Here is an 11621-nt window from a genome sequence, read left to right as displayed (position 1 = left end):
CCAAAACTCCGAAACTCCAAAACTCCAAAACTCCAAAACTCCAAAACTCCGAAACTCCAAAACTCCAAAACTCCAAAACTCCGAAACTCCAAAACTCCAAAACTCCAAAACTCCAAAACTCTAGAACTCCGAAACTCCAAAACTCCAAAACTCCAAAACTCCGAAACTCCAAAACTCCGAAACTCCAAAACTCCAAAACTCCAAAACTCCAAAACTCCGAAACTCCAAAACTCCGAAACTCCAAAACTCCAAAACTCCAAAACTCCAAAACTGCAAAACTCCAAAACTCCAAAACTCTAGAACTCCGAAACTCCAAAACTCTAGAACTCCGAAACTCCAAAACTCCAAAACTCCAAAACTCCGAAACTCCAAAACTCCGAAACTCCAAAACTCCAAAACTCCAAAACTCCAAAACTCCGAAACTCCAAAACTCCGAAACTCCAAAACTCCAAAACTCCAAAACTCCAAAACTCCAAAACTGCAAAACTCCAAAACTCCAAAACTCCAAAACTCCGAAACTCCGAAACTCCGAAACTCCGAAACTCCAAAACTCCAAAACTCCGAAACTCCGAAACTCCAAAACTCCAAAACTCCGAAACTCCGAAACTCCGAAACTCCGAAACTCCAAAACTCCAAAACTCCAAAACTCCAAAACTCCGAAACTCCGAAACTCCAAAACTCCAAAACTCTAGAACTCCGAAACTCCAAAACTCCAAAACTCCAAAACTCCGAAACTCCAAAACTCCGAAACTCCAAAACTCCAAAACTCCAAAACTCCGAAACTCCAAAACTCCGAAACTCCAAAACTCCAAAACTCCAAAACTCCAAAACTCCAAAACTGCAAAACTCCAAAACTCCAAAACTCCGAAACTCCGAAACTCCGAAACTCCAAAACTCCAAAACTCCGAAACTCCGAAACTCCAAAACTCCAAAACTCTAGAACTCCGAAACTCCAAAACTCCAAAACTCCAAAACTCCGAAACTCCAAAACTCCGAAACTCCAAAACTCCCAAACTCCAAAACTCCAAAACTCCAAAACTCCAAAACTCCAAAACTCCAAAACTCCAAAACTCCAAAACTCCAAAACTCCGAAACTCCGAAACTCCAAAACTCCGAAACTCCAAAACTCCGAAACTCCAAAACTCCAAAACTCCAAAGCTCCAAAACTCCAAAACTGCAAAACTGCAAAACTCCAAAACTCCAAAACTCCGAAACTCCGAAACTCCAAAACTCCAAAACTCCGAAACTCCGAAACTCCAAAACTCCGAAACTCCGAAACTCCAAAACTCCAAAACTCCAAAACTCCAAAACTCCGAAACTCCAAAACTCCAAAACTCCAAAACTCCAAAACTCCAAAACTCCAAAACTCCAAAACTCCAAAACTCCAAAACTGCAAAACTCCAAAACTCCGAAACTCCAAAACTCCAAAACTCCGAAACTCCGAAACTCCGAAACTCCAAAACTCCGAAACTCCGAAACTCCGAAACTCCAAAACTCCGAAACTCCAAAACTCCGAAACTCCGAAACTCCAAAACTCCAAAACTCCAAAACTCCGAAACTCCGAAACTCCAAAACTCCAAAACTCTAGAACTCCGAAACTCCAAAACTCTAGAACTCCGAAACTCCAAAACTCCAAAACTCCAAAACTCCAAAACTCCGAAACTCCGAAACTCCAAAACTCCAAAACTCTAGAACTCCGAAACTCCAAAACTCCAAAACTCCAAAACTCCGAAACTCCAAAACTCCGAAACTCCAAAACTCCAAAACTCCGAAACTCCAAAACTCCGAAACTCCAAAACTCCAAAACTCCAAAACTCCAAAACTCCAAAACTCCAAAACTCCAAAACTGCAAAACTCCAAAACTCCAAAACTCCAAAACTCCGAAACTCCGAAACTCCGAAACTCCAAAACTCCAAAACTCCAAAACTCCGAAACTCCAAAACTCCAAAACTCCAAAACTCCAAAACTCTAGAACTCCGAAACTCCAAAACTCCGAAACTCCAAAACTCCGAAACTCCAAAACTCCAAAACTCCAAAACTCCAAAACTCCAAAACTCCAAAACTCCAAAACTCCAAAACTCCAAAACTCCAAAACACCGAAACTCCGAAACTCCGAAACTCCGAAACTCCGAAACTCCAAAACTCCAAAACTCCAAAGCTCCAAAACTCCGAAACTCCGAAACTCCAAAACTCCAAAACTCCGAAACTCCGAAACTCCAAAACTCCAAAACTCCAAAACTCCAAAACTCCGAAACTCCAAAACTCCGAAACTCCAAAACTCCAAAACTCCAAAACTCCAAAACTCCGAAACTCCAAAACTCCGAAACTCCAAAACTCCAAAACTCCAAAACTCCAAAACTCCAAAACTCCGAAACTCCGAAACTCCAAAACTCCAAAACTCCGAAACTCCAAAACTCCAAAACTCCGAAACTCCGAAACTCCAAAACTCCAAAACTCCGAAACTCCAAAACTCCAAAACTCCAAAACTGCAAAACTCCAAAACTGCAAAACTCCGAAACTCCAAAACTCCAAAACTCCAAAACTCCAAAACTCCGAAACTCCGAAACTCCAAAACTCCAAAACTCCGAAACTCCAAAACTCCAAAACTCCAAAACTCCGAAACTCCAAAACTCCAAAACTCCAAAACTCCAAAACTCCGAAACTCCAAAACTCCAAAACTCCAAAACTCCAAAACTCTAGAACTCCGAAACTCCAAAACTCCAAAACTCCAAAACTCCGAAACTCCAAAACTCCGAAACTCCAAAACTCCAAAACTCCAAAACTCCAAAACTCCGAAACTCCAAAACTCCGAAACTCCAAAACTCCAAAACTCCAAAACTCCAAAACTCCAAAACTGCAAAACTCCAAAACTCCAAAACTCTAGAACTCCGAAACTCCAAAACTCTAGAACTCCGAAACTCCAAAACTCCAAAACTCCAAAACTCCGAAACTCCAAAACTCCGAAACTCCAAAACTCCAAAACTCCAAAACTCCAAAACTCCGAAACTCCAAAACTCCGAAACTCCAAAACTCCAAAACTCCAAAACTCCAAAACTCCAAAACTGCAAAACTCCAAAACTCCAAAACTCCAAAACTCCGAAACTCCGAAACTCCGAAACTCCAAAACTCCAAAACTCCGAAACTCCGAAACTCCAAAACTCCAAAACTCCGAAACTCCGAAACTCCGAAACTCCGAAACTCCAAAACTCCAAAACTCCAAAACTCCAAAACTCCGAAACTCCGAAACTCCAAAACTCCAAAACTCCAAAACTCCCAAACTCCAAAACTCCAAAACTCCAAAACTCCAAAACTCCAAAACTCCAAAACTCCAAAACTCCAAAACTCCAAAACTCCGAAACTCCGAAACTCCAAAACTCCGAAACTCCAAAACTCCGAAACTCCAAAACTCCAAAACTCCAAAGCTCCAAAACTCCAAAACTGCAAAACTGCAAAACTCCAAAACTCCAAAACTCCAAAACTCCGAAACTCCGAAACTCCGAAACTCCGAAACTCCAAAACTCCAAAACTCCGAAACTCCGAAACTCCAAAACTCCAAAACTCCGAAACTCCGAAACTCCGAAACTCCGAAACTCCAAAACTCCAAAACTCCAAAACTCCAAAACTCCGAAACTCCGAAACTCCAAAACTCCAAAACTCTAGAACTCCGAAACTCCAAAACTCCAAAACTCCAAAACTCCGAAACTCCAAAACTCTAGAACTCCGAAACTCCAAAACTCCAAAACTCCAAAACTCCGAAACTCCAAAACTCCGAAACTCCAAAACTCCAAAACTCCAAAACTCCAAAACTCCGAAACTCCAAAACTCCGAAACTCCAAAACTCCAAAACTCCAAAACTCCAAAACTCCAAAACTGCAAAACTCCAAAACTCCAAAACTCCAAAACTCCGAAACTCCGAAACTCCGAAACTCCAAAACTCCAAAACTCCGAAACTCCGAAACTCCAAAACTCCAAAACTCCGAAACTCCGAAACTCCGAAACTCCGAAACTCCAAAACTCCAAAACTCCAAAACTCCAAAACTCCGAAACTCCGAAACTCCAAAACTCCAAAACTCTAGAACTCCGAAACTCCGAAACTCCAAAACTCCAAAACTCCGAAACTCCGAAACTCCAAAACTCCAAAACTCCGAAACTCCAAAACTCCAAAACTCCAAAACTCCAAAACTCCGAAACTCCAAAACTCCAAAACTCTAGAACTCCGAAACTCCAAAACTCCAAAACTCCAAAACTCCGAAACTCCAAAACTCCAAAACTCCGAAACTCCAAAACTCCGAAACTCCAAAACTCCAAACTCCAAAACTCCAAAACTCCGAAACTCCAAAACTCCGAAACTCCAAAACTCCAAAACTCCAAAACTCCAAAACTCCAAAACTGCAAAACTCCAAAACTCCAAAACTCCAAAACTCCGAAACTCCGAAACTCCGAAACTCCAAAACTCCAAAACTCCGAAACTCCGAAACTCCAAAACTCCAAAACTCCGAAACTCCGAAACTCCGAAACTCCGAAACTCCAAAACTCCAAAACTCCAAAACTCCAAAACTCCGGAACTCCGAAACTCCAAAACTCCAAAACTCTAGAACTCCGAAACTCCAAAACTCCAAAACTCCAAAACTCCGAAACTCCAAAACTCCGAAACTCCAAAACTCCAAAACTCCAAAACTCCAAAACTCCGAAACTCCAAAACTCCGAAACTCCAAAACTCCAAAACTCCAAAACTCCAAAACTCCAAAACTGCAAAACTCCAAAACTCCAAAACTCCAAAACTCCGAAACTCCGAAACTCCGAAACTCCAAAACTCCAATACTCCGAAACTCCGAAACTCCAAAACTCCAAAACTCCGAAACTCCAAAACTCCAAAACTCCAAAACTCCGAAACTCCAAAACTCCAAAACTCCAAAACTCCAAAACTCCAAAACTCCGAAACTCCAAAACTCCGAAACTCCAAAACTCCAAAACTCCAAAACTCCAAAACTCCGAAACTCCAAAACTCCAAAACTCCAAAACTCCAAAACTCCAAAACTCCAAAACTGCAAAACTCCAAAACTCCGAAACTCCAAAACTCCAAAACTCCGAAACTCCGAAACTCCGAAACTCCAAAACTCCGAAACTCCGAAACTCCGAAACTCCAAAACTCCGAAACTCCGAAACTCCGAAACTCCAAAACTCCAAAACTCTAGAACTCCGAAACTCCAAAACTCTAGAACTCCAAAACTCCGAAACTCCAAAACTCCGAAACTCCAAAACTCCAAAACTCCAAAACTCCAAAACTCCGAAACTCCAAAACTCCGAAACTCCAAAACTCCAAAACTCCAAAACTCCAAAACTCCAAAACTGCAAAACTCCAAAACTCCAAAACTCCAAAACTCCGAAACTCCGAAACTCCGAAACTCCAAAACTCCAAAACTCCAAAACTCCGAAACTCCAAAACTCCAAAACTCTAGAACTCCGAAACTCCAAAACTCCGAAACTCCAAAACTCCGAAACTCCAAAACTCCAAAACTCCAAAACTCCAAAACTCCAAAACTCCAAAACTCCAAAACTCCAAAACTCCAAAACTCCAAAACTCCAAAACTCCAAAACTCCAAAACTCCGAAACTCCGAAACTCCGAAACTCCAAAACTCCAAAACTCCGAAACTCCGAAACTCCAAAACTCCAAAACTCTGAAACTCCAAAACTCCAAAACTCCGAAACTCCAAAACTCCGAAACTCCAAAACTCCAAAACTCCAAAACTCCAAAACTCCAAAACTGCAAAACTCCAAAACTCCAAAACTCCAAAACTCCGAAACTCCGAAACTCCAAAACTCCAAAACTCCGAAACTCCGAAACTCCAAAACTCCGAAACTCCGAAACTCCAAAACTCCAAAACTCCAAAACTCCAAAACTCCGAAACTCCAAAACTCCAAAACTCCAAAACTCCGAAACTCCAAAACTCCAAAACTCCAAAACTCCAAAACTCCAAAACTCCGAAACTCCAAAACTCCAAAACTCCAAAACTCCCAAACTCCAAAACTCCGAAACTCCAAAACTCCGAAACTCCGAAACTCCGAAACTCCAAAACTCCGAAACTCCGAAACTCCGAAACTCCGAAACTCCAAAACTCCGAAACTCCAAAACTCCGAAACTCCGAAACTCCGAAACTCCGAAACTCCGAAACTCCAAAACTCCAAAACTCCGAAACTCCAAAACTCCGAAACTCCAAAACTCCAAAACTCCAAAACTCCAAAACTCCAAAACACCGAAACTCCGAAACTCCGAAACTCCGAAACTCCGAAACTCCAAAACTCCAAAACTCCAAAGCTCCAAAACTCCGAAACTCCGAAACTCCAAAACTCCAAAACTCCGAAACTCCGAAACTCCAAAACTCCAAAACTCCAAAACTCCAAAACTCCGAAACTCCAAAACTCCGAAACTCCAAAACTCCAAAACTCCAAAACTCCAAAACTCCGAAACTCCAAAACTCCGAAACTCCAAAATTCCAAAACTCCAAAACTCCAAAACTCCAAAACTCCAAAACTCCGAAACTCCGAAACTCCAAAACTCCAAAACTCCGAAACTCCAAAACTCCAAAACTCCGAAACTCCGAAACTCCAAAACTCCAAAACTCCGAAACTCCAAAACTCCAAAACTCCAAAACTGCAAAACTCCAAAACTGCAAAACTCCGAAACTCCAAAACTCCAAAACTCCAAAACTCCAAAACTCCGAAACTCCGAAACTCCAAAACTCCAAAACTCCGAAACTCCAAAACTCCAAAACTCCAAAACTCCAAAACTCCGAAACTCCAAAACTCCAAAACTCCAAAACTCCGAAACTCCAAAACTCCAAAACTCCAAAACTCCAAAACTCTAGAACTCCGAAACTCCAAAACTCCAAAACTCCAAAACTCCGAAACTCCAAAACTCCGAAACTCCAAAACTCCAAAACTCCAAAACTCCGAAACTCCAAAACTCCGAAACTCCAAAACTCCAAAACTCCAAAACTCCAAAACTGCAAAACTCCAAAACTCCAAAACTCTAGAACTCCGAAACTCCAAAACTCTAGAACTCCGAAACTCCAAAACTCCAAAACTCCGAAACTCCAAAACTCCGAAACTCCAAAACTCCAAAACTCCAAAACTCCAAAACTCCGAAACTCCAAAACTCCGAAACTCCAAAACTCCAAAACTCCAAAACTCCAAAACTCCAAAACTGCAAAACTCCAAAACTCCAAAACTCCAAAACTCCGAAACTCCGAAACTCCGAAACTCCGAAACTCCAAAACTCCAAAACTCCGAAACTCCGAAACTCCAAAACTCCAAAACTCCGAAACTCCGAAACTCCGAAACTCCGAAACTCCAAAACTCCAAAACTCCAAAACTCCAAAACTCCGAAACTCCGAAACTCCAAAACTCCAAAACTCTAGAACTCCGAAACTCCAAAACTCCAAAACTCCAAAACTCCGAAACTCCAAAACTCCGAAACTCCAAAACTCCAAAACTCCAAAACTCCGAAACTCCAAAACTCCGAAACTCCAAAACTCCAAAACTCCAAAACTCCAAAACTGCAAAACTCCAAAACTCCAAAACTCCGAAACTCCGAAACTCCGAAACTCCAAAACTCCAAAACTCCGAAACTCCGAAACTCCAAAACTCCAAAACTCTAGAACTCCGAAACTCCAAAACTCCAAAACTCCAAAACTCCGAAACTCCAAAACTCCGAAACTCCAAAACTCCCAAACTCCAAAACTCCAAAACTCCAAAACTCCAAAACTCCAAAACTCCAAAACTCCAAAACTCCAAAACTCCGAAACTCCGAAACTCCAAAACTCCGAAACTCCAAAACTCCGAAACTCCAAAACTCCAAAACTCCAAAGCTCCAAAACTCCAAAACTGCAAAACTGCAAAACTCCAAAACTCCAAAACTCCGAAACTCCGAAACTCCAAAACTCCAAAACTCCGAAACTCCGAAACTCCAAAACTCCGAAACTCCGAAACTCCAAAACTCCAAAACTCCAAAACTCCAAAACTCCGAAACTCCAAAACTCCAAAACTCCAAAACTCCAAAACTCCAAAACTCCAAAACTCCAAAACTCCAAAACTCCAAAACTGCAAAACTCCAAAACTCCGAAACTCCAAAACTCCAAAACTCCGAAACTCCGAAACTCCGAAACTCCAAAACTCCGAAACTCCGAAACTCCGAAACTCCAAAACTCCAAAACTCCGAAACTCCGAAACTCCAAAACTCCAAAACTCCGAAACTCCGAAACTCCGAAACTCCGAAACTCCAAAACTCCAAAACTCCAAAACTCCAAAACTCCGAAACTCCGAAACTCCAAAACTCCAAAACTCTAGAACTCCGAAACTCCGAAACTCCAAAACTCCAAAACTCCGAAACTCCGAAACTCCAAAACTCCAAAACTCCGAAACTCCAAAACTCCAAAACTCCAAAACTCCAAAACTCCGAAACTCCAAAACTCCAAAACTCTAGAACTCCGAAACTCCAAAACTCCAAAACTCCAAAACTCCAAAACTCCGAAACTCCAAAACTCCAAAACTCCGAAACTCCAAAACTCCGAAACTCCAAAACTCCAAACTCCAAAACTCCAAAACTCCGAAACTCCAAAACTCCGAAACTCCAAAACTCCAAAACTCCAAAACTCCAAAACTCCAAAACTGCAAAACTCCAAAACTCCAAAACTCCAAAACTCCGAAACTCCGAAACTCCGAAACTCCAAAACTCCAAAACTCCGAAACTCCGAAACTCCAAAACTCCAAAACTCCGAAACTCCGAAACTCCGAAACTCCGAAACTCCAAAACTCCAAAACTCCAAAACTCCAAAACTCCGGAACTCCGAAACTCCAAAACTCCAAAACTCTAGAACTCCGAAACTCCAAAACTCCAAAACTCCAAAACTCCGAAACTCCAAAACTCCGAAACTCCAAAACTCCAAAACTCCAAAACTCCAAAACTCCGAAACTCCAAAACTCCGAAACTCCAAAACTCCAAAACTCCAAAACTCCAAAACTCCAAAACTGCAAAACTCCAAAACTCCAAAACTCCAAAACTCCGAAACTCCGAAACTCCGAAACTCCAAAACTCCAATACTCCGAAACTCCGAAACTCCAAAACTCCAAAACTCCGAAACTCCAAAACTCCAAAACTCCAAAACTCCGAAACTCCAAAACTCCAAAACTCCAAAACTCCAAAACTCCGAAACTCCAAAACTCCGAAACTCCAAAACTCCAAAACTCCAAAACTCCAAAACTCCGAAACTCCAAAACTCCAAAACTCCAAAACTCCAAAACTCCAAAACTCCAAAACTGCAAAACTCCAAAACTCCGAAACTCCAAAACTCCAAAACTCCGAAACTCCGAAACTCCGAAACTCCAAAACTCCGAAACTCCGAAACTCCGAAACTCCAAAACTCCGAAACTCCGAAACTCCGAAACTCCAAAACTCCAAAACTCTAGAACTCCGAAACTCCAAAACTCTAGAACTCCAAAACTCCGAAACTCCAAAACTCCGAAACTCCAAAACTCCAAAACTCCAAAACTCCAAAACTCCGAAACTCCAAAACTCCGAAACTCCAAAACTCCAAAACTCCAAAACTCCAAAACTCCAAAACTGCAAAACTCCAAAACTCCAAAACTCCAAAACTCCGAAACTCCGAAACTCCGAAACTCCAAAACTCCAAAACTCCAAAACTCCGAAACTCCAAAACTCCAAAACTCTAGAACTCCGAAACTCCAAAACTCCGAAACTCCAAAACTCCGAAACTCCAAAACTCCAAAACTCCAAAACTCCAAAACTCCAAAACTCCAAAACTCCAAAACTCCAAAACTCCAAAACTCCAAAACTCCAAAACTCCAAAACTCCAAAACTCCGAAACTCCGAAACTCCGAAACTCCAAAACTCCAAAACTCCGAAACTCCGAAACTCCAAAACTCCAAAACTCCGAAACTCCAAAACTCCAAAACTCCGAAACTCCAAAACTCCGAAACTCCAAAACTCCAAAACTCCAAAACTCCAAAACTCCAAAACTGCAAAACTCCAAAACTCCAAAACTCCAAAACTCCGAAACTCCGAAACTCCAAAACTCCAAAACTCCGAAACTCCGAAACTCCAAAACTCCGAAACTCCGAAACTCCAAAACTCCAAAACTCCAAAACTCCAAAACTCCGAAACTCCAAAACTCCAAAACTCCAAAACTCCGAAACTCCAAAACTCCAAAACTCCAAAACTCCAAAACTCCGAAACTCCAAAACTCCAAAACTCCAAAACTCCAAAACTCCAAAACTCCGAAACTCCAAAACTCCGAAACTCCGAAACTCCGAAACTCCAAAACTCCGAAACTCCGAAACTCCGAAACTCCGAAACTCCAAAACTCCGAAACTCCAAAACTCCGAAACTCCGAAACTCCGAAACTCCGAAACTCCGAAACTCCAAAACTCCAAAACTCCGAAACTCCAAAACTCCGAAACTCCAAAACTCCAAAACTCCAAAACTCCAAAACTCCAAAACACCGAAACTCCGAAACTCCGAAACTCCGAAACTCCGAAACTCCAAAACTCCAAAACTCCAAAGCTCCAAAACTCCGAAACTCCGAAACTCCAAAACTCCAAAACTCCGAAACTCCGAAACTCCAAAACTCCAAAACTCCAAAACTCCAAAACTCCGAAACTCCAAAACTCCGAAACTCCAAAACTCCAAAACTCCAAAACTCCAAAACTCCGAAACTCCAAAACTCCGAAACTCCAAAATTCCAAAACTCCAAAACTCCAAAACTCCAAAACTCCAAAACTCCGAAACTCCGAAACTCCAAAACTCCAAAACTCCGAAACTCCAAAACTCCAAAACTCCGAAACTCCGAAACTCCAAAACTCCAAAACTCCGAAACTCCAAAACTCCAAAACTCCAAAACTGCAAAACTCCAAAACTGCAAAACTCCGAAACTCCAAAACTCCAAAACTCCAAAACTCCAAAACTCCGAAACTCCGAAACTCCAAAACTCCAAAACTCCGAAACTCCAAAACTCCAAAACTCCAAAACTCCAAAACTCCGAAACTCCAAAACTCCAAAACTCCAAAACTCCGAAACTCCAAAACTCCAAAACTCCAAAACTCCAAAACTCTAGAACTCCGAAACTCCAAAACTCCAAAACTCCAAAACTCCGAAACTCCAAAACTCCGAAACTCCAAAACTCCAAAACTCCAAAACTCCGAAACTCCAAAACTCCGAAACTCCAAAACTCCAAAACTCCAAAACTCCAAAACTGCAAAACTCCAAAACTCCAAAACTCTAGAACTCCGAAACTCCAAAACTCTAGAACTCCGAAACTCCAAAACTCCAAAACTCCAAAACTCCGAAACTCCAAAACTCCGAAACTCCAAAACTCCAAAACTCCAAAACTCCAAAACTCCGAAACTCCAAAACTCCGAAACTCCAAAACTCCAAAACTCCAAAACTCCAAAACTCCAAAACTGCAAAACTCCAAAACTCCAAAACTCCAAAACTCCGAAACTCCGAAACTCCGAAACTCCGAAACTCCAAAACTCCAAAACTCCGAAACTCCGAAACTCCAAAACTCCAAAACTCCGAAACTCCGAAACTCCGAAACTCCGAAAC

This window comes from Amblyomma mixtum, unplaced genomic scaffold, assembly GCF_055824585.1.
Source record: "Amblyomma mixtum isolate Tamu unplaced genomic scaffold, ASM5582458v1 scaffold_12, whole genome shotgun sequence".
Lineage (NCBI taxonomy): Eukaryota > Metazoa > Arthropoda > Arachnida > Ixodida > Ixodidae > Amblyomma > Amblyomma mixtum.
Note: the sequence above shows the minus strand (reverse complement) of the source record.